The 18654-nt window shown below is 39.5% G+C and overlaps 1 protein-coding gene across 2 annotated transcripts in view; it reads right to left on the bottom strand.

Annotated features, from left to right (window-relative positions):
* Window positions 1–18654, bottom strand: part of LOC131683324 (basement membrane-specific heparan sulfate proteoglycan core protein) — a 672949-nt gene that overhangs the window by 489403 nt on the left and 164892 nt on the right. The window lies entirely within an intron of this gene.

Raw genomic sequence — 18654 nt, 5'->3', positions numbered from 1 at the left:
GGGGGAAAATGTTCACGTATGCAGCGAACCAAAATATTAATTTAACGTTATAGTACATATAGTACTTGTCCCTATACTATTAAACATGTTTGAGAATTTTAGTTGACCTGTTGGGTTTACATCGTGATCACCAAAGCCGCCAAAACACTAGAAACCCGGAAACTTCACACGGTTTCTCTGCTGTTAGGGAGTTTGTGTGAGTGTAAAACCGACTACACCAGTGTAATGCATTGTCAAAAACGAAAATGCCATTAGCTGTGTGTTCTACTAATAGAGCCTACAAAATATGATGAGAGTGTTTAGCCAGAGACAGATCATCAAACGCTGAGAAAAATTGTTCACGATTTTTTAATAAAATTTCTTCTGCTCAAATGTGTAGCAATCACGTGATGATTTTATTTTGGTTACCGTTGCGTGAACAGTAATGGGTGACAACGGGCACATAAAATTGAAAACGAGAATACTAGATCAACACCACTCTCGGTATATCAAGTTATAAGGTTTGTGATGTCAGGTGGTAATAATGAAAACGATTATCATCGATGATTTTTTTCGACGGTGATCATTGATTTTTAATTTTTTGATTATGATTATGACAACACTGGTCGACGGCATAGTATTTGGGAGAGTACCTTGTAGGCGGCGTTCAGCAGGGTGATTGCTCGGTAATTACAGCAATCCAGCTTGTCGCCCTTTTTGTAGATAGGACACACGACACCTTCCATCCACTCCTCCGGTAAAATCTCCTCCTCTCAAATCTTGGTAATCACCCATTGCAGCGCTTTAGCCAGTGGCTCGCCACCGTGTTTTAGTAGCTCGCTTGGTATTTGGTCAACCCCAGCGGCTTTATTATTTTTGAGCCGGCTAATCTCCTCCTGGATTTCTTGGAGATCCGGAGCCGGTAGTGTAATGTCTTCCGCGCGTGCTCACAGGTGCGTTACCGTGCCATCCTCGTCGTCTGCTGCATCGCCGTTCAGGTGTTCTTCGTAGTGCTGCCGCCACCTCTGGATCACCTGGTCCGTGAGAAGATTGCCGTTTGTATCTCTGCACATGTCGGCCTGTGGTACGTGGCCCCTGCGCGAGCGGTTCAACTTCTCGTAGAATTTCCGTGTGTCTTTAGCGCGGTACAGCTGCTCCATCGCTTCGCGATCTCGGTCTTCCTGCTGGCGCTTTTTGGTCTGGAAAACCGAGTTCTGCCTGTTCCGTGCCTGTTTATATCGCGCCTCGATCGCCCTCGTGCGGTGTTGCAGCATTTTCGCCCATGCTGCATTCTTCTCTTCGACTAACTGCTCGCATTCTCCGTCGTACCAGTCGCTTCTTCGGTCCGGGCCCACCGTACCTAGTGCAGTGGCTGCGGTGCTACCTATGGCGGATCGGATATCTCTCCAGCCATCTTCAAGGGCAACTGCGCCTAGCTGCTCTTCCGTTCACTTCCAACTGCTGCGCGTATTCTTGAGCCACTCTGCCATCTTGTAGCCGCTCGATGTTTAGCCGCGGCGTTCGGCTTCGACGAGAGCTATGCACTGTCGAAAGTTTTGAGCGCAAGCATACTGCAACCAGGTGGTGGTCCGAATCTATATTCGCACTGCGATAAGTGCGGACGTTTGTGATGTCCGAGAAGAATCAACCGTCGATTAGAACGTGGTCGATTTGATTTTTTGTTACTTGGTCCGGTGATCTCCAGGTGACTTTGTGAATATCTTTGCGAGGGAAGAAGGTGCTTCGGATTACCATTCCACGGGAGGCTGCGAAGTTCACACATCGTTGGCCATTGTCATTTGATACGGAATGCAGGCTGTTAGGCCCGATCACCGGTCTGTACATTGCCTCCCTTCCCACCTGTGCGTTCATGTCGCCGATGACAATTTTCACGTCTCGCAGAGGGCAACCGTCGTATGTCTGCTCCAGCTGCATGTAGAACGCTTCTTTCTCGTCGTCGGGTCTCCCTTCGTGTGGGCAGTGCACGTTGATGATGCTGTAGTTGAAGAAACGGCCTTTGATCCTCAACTTGCACATCCTTGCGTTGATCGGCTGCCACCCGATCACACGTTGGCGCATCTTGCCCAGCACTATGAAGCCGGTTCCCAGCTCGTTGGTTGTACCACAGCTTTGGTAGAAGATAGCCGCTCGATGCCCGCTTTTCCACACCTTCTGTCCCGTCCAGAAAAGTTCCTGCAGCGCCACGATATCGAAGTTGCGGGGGTGTAGCTCGTCGTAGATTATCCTGTCACATTCTGCGAAGCCGAGCGATCTGCAGTTCCATGTTCCGAGTTTCCAATCGTGATCCTTTTTTCGTCGCCTGGGTCGTTGCCGATTGTTCTGGGTCATATTCTCTTCTGTATTGTTCGTTATGTGGGTTTTTTAAGGGGCGGCTTATAGGGCCTACGCCAACCACCATTCTCGCCGGTGGGCCATCGTGCGATTTGATCAACTTAGTCTCAAATAAAAGGTGTTGCGTCCCCGGAAACTGATATTAAATTCCATCTCCATCCGACTTCCGGCTCCGGAGTTACGGGTTGTGGAGTGCGATCACATAGAAAACTCCGATTCAAACTGATACCACGATGAATGCAAAAAGGTGCTCTTATATATACTTACCAAGTGTAATAAGAATGAAAGACATTTCCATAATGTTATATTGTACGAACCAGCTATTAAATCATAGTTTGGAGAAATGAGAAATGCACAATTGCACCTCTAGGTGGATTAAAACAGGTTTTTTGATTACAGATTACCCAATTTGCCACAACTTTACTTATGCGGGACCCATGCAGTTTGAACATTAATGTCATCAATGAAGTTTCACGAGAGATTCTGAACTTGAAAAGTCAAAACATGTATCTTCAAAATAAAAAAAAGTTTTTAAATCAATTGAGTAGATGCTTTATAATTAATTTCCAAAATAGTGCTCAATTTTAGGCCTCGCGAGTAGAAAACCCCCTTAAACGGGCAAACCAGTTGGTAAACAAATTAAAGTGCAAGAAATGCTGAGCAAATGCCGAAAAAATCAGGTTTCCCCAAGGCAGCCCTCTATGAAAAAACTCGAGTTGAAGTCAATCCGATAAGACGCAAAGAAGGGAAGTTCTATTCCAAGAAACTTTCTCAAAGATACCACATTGCTAAAGTCAACAGTTTTGACGCATTTTACAAAACCCCTTTTTCTGCTCTTTGGGACCACTGTGCAAGGGAGAAGTCTGAAAACTTCACATTAGGTCACTAGATGGGCAAACTGCGAATGAACGGCGAAGCTTCAACTTTTTAAGAGCAGCGTCAAATCTTCGCTCGTGAATGTTTATCACATAGCTTTGTGAAGCTCACAGAGGTTTCTTGAAGCATGAATAAAACATGCTACCTACTTTTCACTGCATGTTTTTGCTTATGGGTAGTTTTGTGATACATTACAAGCAATTTGATGTTCTGAAGTTCTTTGCGGCCCATTTGTTAGAGGTGCATTATAGCAAATTTTGAAAAAACATTGATTATCAGCTAGTCTTAAAACGGTAGATGAAATGAGTGTGTAATGATAATCCTATGCAAACAGCGAACCGCTCAAGAAGAGCTTCGTGGACGAAGCCATCCGCGTTTGGGAAGGATAGAATAAGGACGCAACTTCGTTGGTTATTATAGTTTTGGCTCGCGTGCGTTCATAGCGACAGGTTGCTAGGTATCATCTTCGAAGCTAACAAAATGCATCATAACTGAAGAAAGCTTGCTTGTGAAGTGCGAACTAACGGTTTGTGATGCGATTTTTCCCATGTCTACTTACAACTGTTCCTCATAGCGAAACTTGTCAAGATGTGAACTGATCCGGAGATGCCGACAAACTTGACTTACATCTCTTTACAGCCACGAACGCCCAGTTTCTTCAATGACTTGTTGCTTGAATTCAAGTGACATTTATGAGTCAAAACAGAATGCAGTATAATTTTTTTCATAAAACTCAGCTCAGGACAATGCAATGTTTGCTGTTAAACTAGTCATCACCAGTTGTTAGCCTTCGCTTTATTATTTCTTGCGAGTGCAATACTGGGAGCTCTGCTTCTAATAGTCGATGAGGTTCGTTCATGTGCGTGATGTTTAAGTTTGTTTTGATTGGCTGAAAAAAGTAGAATGATACGTTTTTCAAATAATGCGTTAGCGTCCATGATTTGGATACGAAGTCGGAATCGTCGCAAATGGAATATAAGGCATTATATTTCAACCTTATTGAGGTGAAAATTGGCACACCCAGGAGGCGATAATCGGATCGTTGAGGTGATGATAGATGCACAGAATAGAACATTTATATTTATTTGAAGTGAAAATAGAGACATTTTTAATAACTAAGCATTATATAGATGTTTAAGAAACATTACAATTATACTTTGTAATGAAGAAGGCTATAAAATATTATTACTTCATTTTAAAATTGTTCAAACAATAGTGTGGGCCTCTCCCTAATAGTGCCAAAATAGGCTCCATACCCTATATCGATTTGAAACTTTACATGAGGTAAATAAATTTCGTTCTAGGCTATACGTCTGTATTCTGTGGTCTCATTTTTCAATATATCCTCAAAATCCTGGGGCGATTTATTGTTAATCAGGTAATAAGCAGTAAACCAACTTCACTTATCTATGAAATCTATTTATATTCGCACTGATCCCGTTTGAAGTAGGGGAGACCAGGGCTAGTTGGCGGTGTTTTCAGTTTTCAATTTTTTCCGCTTTGATGTAGGCAGATCTTGCAACATAGAACACACGGCATGAAAGAGCAGACTGTTTGCAATATCTCTGATTTTTTTAAGTGTTTGATGCATTGTCTCCATTTTTAAAGACAAAAATATGTGACACGGAAAACCCGCCAACTTACCCCAGCCCCGGGGTAAGTTGGCGGTATGTGAGAATACGCCAAAAACTAACCAATCAAATTGAGATTGAATTACTTCAAGGGTCCTTTTGGAACGTGCTGAATGTCTTTTCGAGAAAACTGTGTATTAACCGACATTTGCTATTATATTTCAGTTTCAATACCCCGGCATTTTGACTTTGACGTGTACTCCCTATTCAAAAGCAAATTTTCGAAATTCTTCATGCAATTGGCCAGAATATATGTCTTCTACATTGGCGAGATACACAAGAAAAAGATTTTCTTACTTTGGAGTGAATTCCAGAAATAAAGATTTTTAATTTTATTTTTTGCACTGTAAATAGTACCGCCAACTTGCCCCGCGTGCAGCACCACCAACTTACCCCAACCACATATTTAATTAAAAACTATTTAAAAAATAACTTTTGTTTGTGGATAGATGTAATATCTATACGGATACTGAAAGCTCTTTTCATGCGCTATCGAAAAATATAATCATTCGTGCAATAAATTGAAAATCACCCTAAATAACGCAAAGTATTTAAAATTTAGAAAATTTACTTGGTATGCTCGAAAACACAATATCACCCACTACTTCCACCAAACAAATCGTTTTGCAACAAAAACACATTGGATAACGGGTTTTACATAACTTGAGGTACATAAGAAGAGGCCGCGCTATATGCCTAATAGAAGCAGAGAAATGGGATTCCGCTAACTTACCCCAACCGTCAACTAGCCACGGGCTCCCCTACACTGATATTTTTTTTATGCGGGAATACGTATCGCATAAAAAATCGCATAAAAATACCGCATAACTTTGAAAATTCGCATAAAAAACCGCATAACTTTGAAAATCCGCATGACAAAACCGCATAATTTTGAAAATCCGTATAAAAACCTGTTTTAATCCACCTAGAGGTGCAATTGTGCATTTCTCATTTTTACAAACTCAGATTTAATAGCTGGTTCGTACAATATAACATTATGGAAATGTCTTTCATTCTTATTACACTTGGTAAGTATATATAAGAGCACCTTTTTGCATTCATCGCGGTATCGGTTTGAATCGGAGTTTTCTATGTGATCGCACTCCACAACCCGTAACTCCGGAGCCGGAACTCGGATGAAGATGGAATTTAATATCAGTTTCCGGGGACGCAACACCTTTCATTTGAGACAAAGTTGACCAAATCGGTCTAGCCATTTTCGAGAAATCAATATAACCGTTATTCTGTATTTGGATGCTTCCGGATCCGTCGATGATGGCCAGTGTGGCCAAAGAGACTTTGAATGACTGTTGGTGACCTAGATCTACAAATTCAACAGTTGTGTTTACATTTTGGAAAAAATTTCACCTTCTTACATTCATCGCAGAATTCTTTAGAATCGGGATTTGCTGCGTGATCGTACGTATCACCCTGTAATTCAGGAACCAGAACTCGGATCCACACAAAATTCAACATCAGCTGATGGACCTTTCTTTTAAAATCAAATTTGTCAAAATCGGTTCAGAAAATTCCGAGAAACCGATGTGGACAAATCAACAAATTTTGTTTTGTAACCATACTCTTCAACTCGTAATCCGGAACAAGATGTCGGTTGAAAATGAAATTCAATAGCAACCTATGGGAATATTATACCTTTCATTTGAATCTTAGTTTGTAAAAATCGGATCAGCCATCTCCGAGAAACCGATGTGGACATTTTGTTAACAAATCCGCACATACACACACATACATACATACATACATACATACATACATACATACATACATACATACATACATACATACACACTAGAATGGCCCAAAGTTGTATGAAAAAAGCGCAATGTGCGAAATTTCAAACCTTGCACCTGAAAATGATAGTTTGGGTGGCTACTAAGCTTCCCTAAAGATTTCAGCTTATTTGGTGCACTGGAAGTGGTTCCGCAAACGGCTCAACGTTTGTATGGGAAAAATTGACTAAATGTATGGAGAAAAGTATTAGTTTCACATTTTCAGCTCTAGGTGGCACTGCCATCGATGAATGTCTCTCGTGAGAAAAATTATGAATTCTCTTGTAAAAACAAATCGACTCGTGAAGACTAGAAGTCAATCGGATAAAAACAGACAAAGTTATAGGCGCGCAAAGTTGAGGGTGTCATGTGCTGTAGTTGGGGTGACTCTGTCGAAAGTGAAAAAAGCCGCTGTTGATGAATGCACGATTTGCATGAGGTAGGTAAACTCGACTACAGGAATTTCAACTTATAATAACACGAAATGCTGACCATTTGGAAGGATGGTATCTTCGGCAAACTGGACTAGAATATTAAGGGCTTTCTGCTGAAGAACAGGCTAATTCAGAAATATCTCGCTGGGTGGCGCTATGGCGTATAAAAAGACCCAAAGTTTTTTTTTTAAATATAGGGCCATATCTCGCGATCGGTAATAGCTGGTGGAGTGGAGTCTTCGACAAAGTAGATCATAAAGCCAAGGGCTTTTCGATGGAGTACCGTTTAGCTCAGAATTCTACCACTGGGTGGCGCTAGAGCACCTGGGACTTTCTTATACACTTGATGTTGGCCATATCTTGTGACCGGACATATTTGGCGGAATTGAGTCTTCAACAAAGTGAACTATAAAGTCAAGGACTTTCCTAAGGAGAACAGTTTTGTTTAGAATTCTTCCACTGAGTGACACTAGGGATTGCAAGATCTCACATTTTATATTACACCTAATGCGTAACGAAGTTCGACGATGGGGAGGGGTTGGTTAAACCAGTAGTTGTACGACGTAATATCAAGTTTAATGTTTTTGACTGATCTAAATTAAGTTATTAGAGAAAACATTTTAATTTCCCCATTCCCAAGAAAAATAAATTTAAATTCACACAAGTTATTTTCAGGCGGTTCTTCATATGGTAAGTTTTTCGATTCCATGAATTGTAAGCGTATTTATTTTGCATGCTGCTTTAAGAGAGAGAAAGATTTATCCTCTTTCGCTAGTAGAGTTAGTTTGGTAGCCGAATTTAATTTTCTCTTCTGATTCAAAATTTGAGTAAGTTAGATGGAGAATCCATGGCTGCAAAACTTTAGCGACCGTAGATTTGTGAACTTCTTTTCACGATCCATGACATATAAAATTCAAAACAAACCTATTAACCTATTTGTTATGGAATGTACGGAATTTTCTGTTATAAAAGGCATGTTGATAAAAGCCATCATAAATTCTAGCCCCCTCACTACCCCCTCGTAGCGTGTCATCACAAAATTCTAACCTCTACCTTGTAAATAGCGTAGCATTTTCCAATACGTTGCGCGGTCAGCCATTGAAAAAACAGATATGCTTTGTTTAATTCTTTTAAATACACGCCCTTATACAATTTGTATGAATTAAAAATTTATTTCTCTTGGGAATGGGGAAATAAAAATGTTTTCTCTAATAAATTAATTTTGATGCCAGTAAAAAAAAAATTCAGTTAATGTTACATCGTACAACTACTGGTTCAACCAAGCCCCCCCCCCTCATTGAACTTCGTTGCGAATTTGGTATTTTTTTCACTTTTTTGGCATATACTGATCACAAGGTATGGTGTAATATAAAATGTGAGATTTTGCAGGCCCTAGTGTCACTCAGTGGAAGAATTCTAAACAAAACTGTTCTCCGTAGGAAAGTCCTGGACTTTATAGTTCACTTTGGGACCGTTCATAAACCACGTACAACGAAATTTGAGAATTTTGAACCCCCCCTCCCCCCTAGTAGACCTTAGTAGACTTTTACCAACCCCCTCGCCAAAAGTCTACGTAGACTTTTAATTTTTTTTTGTTCGCGGGAAATGTGAAATTAGCAAGAAGCACATTATAATGTTCAATTAAAAATTAGCGTTCAAATTTATTTCAAGCTTTTTAAATATTAAAGAAAGGTTTTTACATTGGTTTTACGTCTAAGATTGATCAAATCAATTAATACCAATTCAAGGTGCTTTCCAACGTTTGTGTAGCGGAATACTTCTTTTAAAGGTTAGTCACTCAAGTATATGTAGAAAGATATATTGCTATAACTATTTCAAATTTTGGCCGAAGTGCTAGTACACCAACAATGCAGAATTGCTATACACTTTTTGAGCCTTATTGGTGCAATCAAAATTGTTAAATTATAAGAAACAATTACAAAATAATACTGTAGGTGTGTACTATCATCTAGACTAAAATAATAAACCAAACATGCACACAAATTTCAATTTTTGTGAACAAATTTCAATATTTCTAAGATAATAAGACAATATAAATTGCCTTATTTGATTAAGGGAACGAATCTATTTCAATCTTTCCAAAAATATATTTATTTTTCTTAGGTAATAAATAGCCATATAACTTGAGAATATTATCGTAAAGTATCAAAGTTTAACTCCGCATATTTTCGAAAATAAATATAATAGAACCGGTTAGCACGGAGTTGCGTAGGGTTAAAACATAAAATGTAACGGTTGTTTTGTTTAATTATTTTGAAACCAGTGTAAATGATTGCAAGAGAAACTGATAAACTCGAGTAAACTCTTTGTTGTAGAATTTTAATTACACTATTGCTTTAACCACCGATATCAATAAATAAAAAATAAAAAAAATAATCCACTTAATCCTAGCTGAATAGAATCAGGAATCAGAATATATTGGCTGAAATGGCACGTTCCCCGTATGTAGTCGGGGATTTGTGCCTTGCCGTGTGTTTTCATCATTTCCTGAGCTCATGTAAGCTCCTAAACTCACAAGTAGTTCAACTTGCCTGCGAATGAGCCTAAAGCTCCTTACCACATTGGATAAGAAACATTAGTATGTCTCTGGGTTTCAGTCGTCCAAACATGGTTTCGTCTATATAAGGACGGCTGAAGACTCGAAATCGCAATTGCGCTACCGCTGGACAGTTGCATATCAGCTGATATGAGGTTCCGTAGTCGGATTCACAAAGATCACATGAAAACGACTCAGCGCGCTGAATAGACCGATACTTTGAATACAACTCTCTTTAAATCCCATTTATAATTAGTAATACGAAAATAACAAAAAATAAAAGTTTTTTTAAAAGACCCCCCCCCCTCTCCCCTCGTAGACAAACGTAGACTTTTGCCAGACCCCCCGTCCCTCCAATGAGTCTACGTGGTTTATGAACGGCCCCTTTGCTGAAGACTCAATTCCGCCAAATATGTCCGGTCACAAGATATGGCCAACATCAAATGTATAAGAAAGTCCCAGGTGCTCTAGCGCCACCCAGTAGTAGAATTCTGAGCTAAGCGGTAATCCGTCGAAAAGCCCTTGGCTTTATGATCTACTTTGTCGAAGACCACCCCACCAGCTATTACCGATCGCGAGATATGGCCCAATATTTAAAAAAAAAACTTTGGGTCTTTTTATACGCCATAGCGCCACCTAGCGAGATATTTCTGAATTAGCCTGTTCTTCAGCAGAAAGCCCTTAATATTCTAGTCCAGTTTGCCGAAGATACCATCCTTCCAAATGGTCAGCATTTCGTGTTATTATAAGTTGAAATTCCTGTAGTCGAGTTTACCTACCTCATGCAAATCGTGCATTCATCAACAGCGGCTTTTTTCACTTTCGACAGAGTCACCCCAACTACAGCACATGACACCCTCAACTTTGCGCGCCTATAACTTTGTCTTGTTTATCCGATTGACTTCTAGTCTTCACGAGTCGATTTTTTACAAGAGGATTCTTAATTTTTCTCACGAGAGACATTCATCGATGGCAGTGCCACCTAGAACTGAAAATGTGAAACTAACGCTTTTCTCCATACATTTAGTCAATTTTTCCCATACAAACTTTGAGCCGTTTGCGGAACCACTTCCAGTAGGGCATTGCAAAAAAAACTTTTTTTTGAATTCTCAAAGGCCCCCCCTCTCATATTGTGACAAATGTCAAAGTAAGCTCAGATGCCAAATTTCACATCATTTGGACAATTTTAGACCCCCGCCCACTTCGCTTGAAATTTTTTTAAATTGGTACTATGGGAAAATATGGAGGAAAAATACATTAAATGCTATAACTTTCGAAGTAGCAATCAAAAAATTACAGTTTATACCTCTTTTGAAAGGAAATAATCTAAGTATTTGAATGAAGAGATATTTGTTTCTTGAAAAATACGGGAAAGTGGGGTACTGGCTCATTTTGACCCCAAAATCCCCTATTTTTAATGATTTTTCTGCTCCGTGATGAAAATCATACATATTTTGTAGTTTTTCTAATGTGAAAAAATCTCAGAAATCGAACGGAACCATTTTAACCTTAGTTCGAATACGAGAAGTTGGGGTTATAGGGCTTTTTGTCAGTCATATTAAATTTTATCATTTTCTCATGCATATATCTCTATTATTCTTCAATCAATTTTCATAAAATGTAACTTATTGAACGTGTAAAATTCTGAGGAATAAAACAAAAATAAAAACGTTAAAGGTAAAATTCAGAAACATCAAACTTTTTGATATTTACTCTACAAATCTAATTTTTTTCATTATTTGTCATAATACCTCAACTTCCCCTATTTTTCCAGGAATGCAACTTTTCTCATGTGATCCCTAAGCATATTTTACACTAAAAGTAGTAAATTAAATAAGAATTTTGTTGTTAAATGGAGTTAATATGTGCGATTTTATGATAAAAATGTGAAATCGACACTATATGTCAGATAATTTGATGTTTCTGAATTTTACCGGTAACGAATCTATTTTTGTTATAATCCTAAGGATTTTCCACGTTCAACAAGGTATAGTTTATGAAAATTGAGTGAAGAATAATAGAGATATATTCACGAGAAAATGATGAAGGTTAGTATTAATGTCAAAAGGCCATTTAACCCCAACTTCTCGTATTCGGACTAAGGTCAAAAGGGTTCCGTTAGATTTCTGAGATTTTTTTACATTAGAAAAACTACAAAATATGTATGATTTTCATCACGGAGCAGAAAAATCATTAAAAATAGGGGATTATGGGGTCAAAATGACCCAGTACCCCACTTTCTCGTATTTTTCTAGAAACAAATATATTTCCATTCAAATACCAAGATTATTTCCTTCCAAAAGAGGTATAAATTTTAATTTTCTGATTGCTACTTCAAAAGTTATAGCATTTAATGTATTTTTCCTCCATATTTTCCCATAGAACCAATTTCAAAAAATTTCAAGCGAAGTGGGCGGGGGTCTAAAATTGTCCAAATGATGTGAAATTTGGCATCTGAGCTTGCTTTGACATTTGTCACAATATGAGAGGGGGGGGCCTTTGAGAATTCAAAAAAAAGTTTTTTTTGCGATGCCCTAACTTCCAGTGCACCAAATAAGCTGAAATTTTTAGGGAAGCTTATTAGGCACCCAAACTATCATTTTCAGGTGCAAGGTTTTGATTTCGAGATTTAAGGCATTTTGGGCCAGGCTAATACACACATACATACACACAGATATTTTGCGATCTCGGCGAACTGAGTCGAATGTTATATGAGACTCGGCCCTCCGGGCTTCGGTTAGAAAGTCGGTTTTTGAAGCAATTGCATAACCTTTCTATATGAGAAAGGCAAAAGAATAATATTTAATTAGCTTAATCAGCATGAGTTCAATGTTATCTTCATGTGATTATATTTTGAAATGTTAGTGGAATGGGTTTGATAGTGGAGGGAATGGGGGTTAGTAGAGTGGGAGTGGAGGATGCGTCAGAAATCCTTCATCTTATTTCGGTATACAGGGTGGATGAAGGAAATGCGGGCGTGAAGGTGGTCCAAGGGGAGGGGAGTGATGAAGGAAGGAAGTGTAAGGGCAAGACGAGGGGAGAGGTGCGGCGACGGAATACTCAACTGCATATTTTGCCTTCCATTTGAGACTTGGTTTGAGAAAATCGGTTCAGTCATCACCGAAGAACCGATGTGACTTTAATTGTAGAATATGCCCGGAATTCCGGACTTCCAGAATCGTCGATAGTGGACAATATATTCAAAGAATGTTTGATTGGCAATCAGTTATCTAGATCTGCGATGAGAAGTAATTTGGTGACCTTTTCAATAGTTTTTAGCCTCTGAGGTATTACGATTGTACCGATTTATATGGGAAATTCCAGTGTACCCTTACTAACACACCTGTAACTCCGGAAGCACGAGTCAGAACCGAATGAAATTCAGCAGCAGTCAATGGTATTACTGTATCTTTCATTTGAAATCAAGTTTGTAAAAATCGGTAGAGAATTCGTTGGGGAATGATTGTGATAGGAACTTGGCGGGTTCCCCGGGGGCGTCATGAACCGTCATAGGTGGCCAATGTGGTCAAAGCTGCTTTGATTGATCATTAGTGATCTAGACCCGCAAACTAGACTAATGTTGCATCAATTTTACATCATTTGAACATCATGGTGGTACTAGTTTATATGGGAATTTGCTGTGTGACCGCACTCTTCAACCCGTAACTCCGGAACCGGAAGTCGGATCAACTAAAAATTCAATAGCAGCTAATGGGAGCGTTATACCTTTCAGATGAAACTAAGTTTGCAAAAATCGATTCAACCATCTCTAAGAAAATTGTGTGAGTTTAAATGACACACACACATTCACACACACACACACACACACACACACACACACACACACACACACACACACACACACACACACATACACACACAGACATTTGCCGATCTCGACGAACTGAATCGAATGGTGTATGGCACTCGGCCCTCCGGGCCTCGGTTAAAAAATCGGTTTTTGCAGTGATTACATAGCCTTTCTTTATATGAGAAAGGCAAAAAACCTGTTTTAATCCACCTAGCGGTGCAATTGTGCCTTTCTCATTTCTCTAAACTATGGCTCGGAGGCTCTTTATGTTCAACATAATTGTGAAAATGTTCATTACATTCTTAGTACACTTTGCACTTATACACAATAGCTGGCCAGCCACGAACTTCATGAGCTACGTGTCGACGGTGAAACACTTGAAACAAAAAATATCATACTTCATTAGCCTAATCAGCATTAGATCAATGTTATCTGCTTGCTAACTCATTTTGTCATGCGGGGGTGGGTGTGTGAGGAGGGCGAAAGTCCCATGAACGAACGACTCCCCAGCTAAATTTGGTATGCTTTGTGATATAGTGATGGTTTAAAGATGATGGGGTTGAGAGGGAGGAGTATGAGGGCTGGATGGGGTGGTGGTCTGAGGGGTGATTTAAGGGGATTTTAAAGGGAGGGGAGTGAAAAGTAGAGGCCCTGTTAAAATCCAGAAACCTTACACCAGTCAAAAAAATTTGGCCGGGATTAGGTTGACGTCTATCAAAGTGATTGCATAGTCTTTCTATATGAGAAAGGCAAAAATGTGCCAAAATCCAAAAAAGTGAATTTTCGTCAATTTTTTTTCGAGTTTGCATCAAATCTCGACGTTTCATGCACCTTAAAGACATTTAGCATCAAAAATAAAAATTCTATTTTTAATTTTTCCTATAGTTTATATGGGAAATTTCTGTGTAGCCGCACTCTTAAACTTGTAATTCCGGAACCAGAATTCCGATCAATCCATAGCAGCCGATGGGAAGGTTGCACCTTTCATTTGAGACTAAGTTTGGGCAAATCGGTCCAGCTATCTCAGAGAAAAATGAGTGACATTATTTGACACATACGCACATACATACACACATATACAGACTTTTTTCCGATCTCGACGAACTGAGTCGAATGGGATATGACACTCGGCCCTCCAGGCCGGGATTAGGTTGGCGTTTTTCAGAGTGATTACAAAACCTTTCTATGAGAAAGGCAAAAACACATAAGGTGTGAAATATTTTCAATATTAAGAGCCATAGTACTCAAGGAACAGCAAGGATTTGAGCAAGCTTAGTTTCCCAGCTACTTAACTCTTTGTCTTCTGTAACGCAGGAGTCAGGATCTTTTGGCATTAATGTGAATCACCTGAGACTAGTTCGAGTCGATCGGGAAGTAGCATCAGTAGTCGGGGCACCAGTGAATCGGACGCAATCCTCCACCCGGAATCGCTGGACTGACCTCGGCATTCTGGGAAGATCCACCGCCGGGGACTACGCCGAGTAGCACCGAACGCGACAAACTACCAGTATAGGGTCGTCGGGCACCAATGAACCGGAAAGCACCTTGCAATCGGAATCGCCGCACCAGCTAGACCTGGAATCAAGTGAAGTGCATTAGCACGCCTCCCCCCGAAGAAGACATTTCAAATGGAATCCGCGGGATCAGGCAAATGTCGGATTTCTTGGTGGAGTTTAGAGGAGTAGGGTTCAGAGTTATCTTCTCTGTTCAGAGTCCCTCACTCTGGCACACGATAGACGCAATCGGTACACCCAAAACAATTTCCCAATGCAAAAAAGGCACTACATCCTTTCGTGCGTATTCCGAATTAGAATCATGCTTTCTTCGCATTGTAGACCAAACATAGCTACGGCATTATACCAACACCGCTTGATTCATGATGAAATAAATTGATTGAGAATACACGCTACCATATTATCTGCCCGCATGTGAAAGTATTAGTTGGTTTTGCTTGCTTAGTCTGCCAAAAAGGTGGTGTATTCTATACATGAATACCTCTGTGGTGTTTGTAAGAACTTCTGCCTTCATACACAGTTACGCTTTTTTGTCTGCGAACAGCTCAATTCCAACCACACTAAACGCGTGAACAGTTTACGTTCACGGGAATGTGTGATATACGCGTTGTTATTTTCCCATAGCGAATGGTTTTTGCAGTAAAATCATCGCTCTCTCATTCTACGCTTCAGAGAAGAGTGGAACAAAATGATTTGTGCTCAGATTGATTTGCGATGATCGTTGCCCAGGGCGATGATGTGCGCTGGATTCGCACAAAACAAATAAGGGGCCATACACAAATGACGTAGCTTTTTTCGGCGATTTTTGACAACTCCCTCCCCCCTCGTAGCATTTGGTCACAAAATTCTAACCTCCCCCTCGTAAATAACGTAGCATTTACCTACGCCCTCCCCCTCGTCCCGTGCAAAGCGGCCGGTGGATGAAAAAAAATTACATATGTTTTTCAATTATTTGAAATACTTGTTTGACTATCAACCTTTTCATTAAAAAGGCAAATTGCGTTCAAAATAAGCCCATTCAATGATAAATATAGTGTTAATAATTTTTTTAAATTTTATATGGCAAGGGGAGCATGAAGAGAAGTACTCTCAGTTCACAATCCTGCAGCCGCCAATGATACTAAGAAGCATACGTTCATCTTAATTAAATTACTAAATTTTGTTTGGTTGAATCCGAAGTGAAAATTTAATTCAGCTACCAAACTAAGTCTGCTTGCTGGCAACATTAGCTAACCAATGTAGCAAGTTAAATCCGCATACAAAATCTTTTCGTATTTTTGCGAACTTGTAATTCCGCTTAACGTAAAATTTACCTCATGAAAAACCGCGTCAAAAGTAACTTGTTTAAATTTAAATTTATTTCTCTTGGGAATAGAGGATCATTAAGTTGTTTTCTCTAAACAATGGGTTTTAAACTTAATGCTACGTCGCACAACTTCTGACCCTACCCTCCCCCTCGTCACACTTCGTCACAAATTTGGTATACCCTCCCTACCCCCCAAAATGCTACGTCATTTATGCATGGCCTCTAATACAAACTGAAATGAGTAACTGCCACTGCTGCTCAAAAGTGCAAAACCATGTCATCACTGCCCTTATAGTTTATGATACTTTAAACTTAGATACTTTTACTGCGAAATACTGATATGATATCACCTGAAAGTACTGTTGATATGAGGAATGCCAGAAATGATTGGCGGACGGCTTCTATCCGACAAATGTTGAATTAACTTGTTAACCCAATGTTCCCATATAGGTAACTTTCTCCTGCGTATAGTGCGCTTAAATAATCATTAATCATTATTAATATTTATTAACCTATCTAGTGGCTAGAAGTAACATATCGCTAGTAAATTTAGGGTTTAGAGAACGCCGAAAGCTCAACATATTATCAAAACAAAATAATCACCCACACGCCACCAATTCGATGATGCTATAAACTGTTCTCTCCAATATGCAGCATGTGATCAGTAGAAAGGCGAAATGAAAACTGGTCCTTGAGCGTGTATTAGTATTTTCAGAGCACACATGTATCCGAGTGGAGATGTCCTTTACATGTGTATTAGTGCGGAGTCATTTTAATACTAATACTCCGATATCGTTAAATTCACTAATACATTCCCAACTGTGGGTTTGTGTAAGTTTCTGTGGTGTAATCGCCCTAATGCATTTTTGTCCCGGACCAATATCGCTTTAAATACATTATACCAGTTACAATGCAAAATTCTCATTAGAATCATGCTTATTCGCATGTAATTCATACGGTTCGCGTTTTGGGTGTAGTATAGTCTAACTACTGAACGTGTGCTGGGTTGGCGCTTTACCACCAAGTAAAAAAATACACACACACACACACACACACATAGAGACTGTTTTCCGATCTCGCCGAACTGAGTCAAACGATATAAAATATTCGGCCCTGCAAGCCTCGGCTAAAAAGTCAAAATTCCTACCGATTACATAACCTTTATTATGAGAAAGGTAAAAAGGTTTTCAGTCACTTTCTGTTTTTATTTTCACTGACATCATGAATGCTCCCCATATCCTTTACCCAAAGACTAGTAATTAATAATCTAAAATAAAAATATGATCATTTTATGTCTTTTGTTTGCGCATGTGCATTCACGAGGATCTATCTTTCGATTGTTTTTACAAATTTGCATCACCAACTTATAGTCTGTAGAATATTTTTTTTCAAAGTCGAGCTGATTTTATTGTTCAGAAGAAAATCGCCACCCGGGGAGACCGAAAAGAGTAAAAATCTTGCCTTTCCTAGACTATTTCTAAGGGTCCCAATGTGTCCTCTTTTGATAGTGCGGCAACAACATCTAATAAATCCAACGGAATTGCTGTCCTAAACCCGAAGCAATTTTCTCCAGGAATTGAAATGGGTTTCAAACAGACACTGACTCCAGTAATGGAGTAATGAAATTTTCTGACATCGTGGATTTAATTTCCATAGCTTTCAATGTTACGGGTCCTCTTAAAAGTTTTCTGATGCACTTTCTCCCTATATTTCAAACATTTTTGAAGCAGTTGACTGCTAAATGCCCCACTTGCACCGATTTTATCCTTTGATAGCTAAGTCATCGAACGAGGTCATCGATCCAATCACTGTACCACAGTGGAACTGCAGAATGACCTTCTCCAAAATCGATTCCTTCAAATTTTTACTAAGAAGTTTAAAATGTGATGTTTCCACATTATATGAAACGATATAAATCTTCCACTTTTGGGTATAAAAAGTGCTCATCAATGGAATAGATCTTTACATTGCTTCTGTCAGCATTCCTTCTAGAGTCCCAGTAGGGCACCGAACGTTTTATAATATCACGGAATCCTGCCGACACGCGCGCGCCGCGGCGGCTAATTCTAGGAGACAATAATTAGCACGGTACCGTGTGGGCTTGTCTTCATGACAGATCAACATTAATTCAAGATCTTTACGATAGTTTTAATATGACCATATTAAACACTCGAGAAATGACACGGATTCCTGCACCACCAATACGCGCAAGTGCTTTGAATTTATCGCTTTGGTTCCTTACAGTTATACTGCATGTTGAAGGTAATCCTTGACCCCACGATAGCGACCATTTGTATATCGTGTTTTCAATTGCTAACGGCTCAAGACCATCAAAAATAATGTATGTCTCGTATGACCTCACACGGAACATTGATTTGGAGAGTTATGCGACCGCGATATCCGA

The sequence above is a fragment of the Topomyia yanbarensis genome, chromosome 2, assembly GCF_030247195.1.
Source record: "Topomyia yanbarensis strain Yona2022 chromosome 2, ASM3024719v1, whole genome shotgun sequence".
NCBI lineage: Eukaryota > Metazoa > Arthropoda > Insecta > Diptera > Culicidae > Topomyia > Topomyia yanbarensis.
The sequence above is the reverse complement of the archived record's forward strand: the minus strand, read 5'-3'. Positions and strand labels throughout refer to the sequence as shown.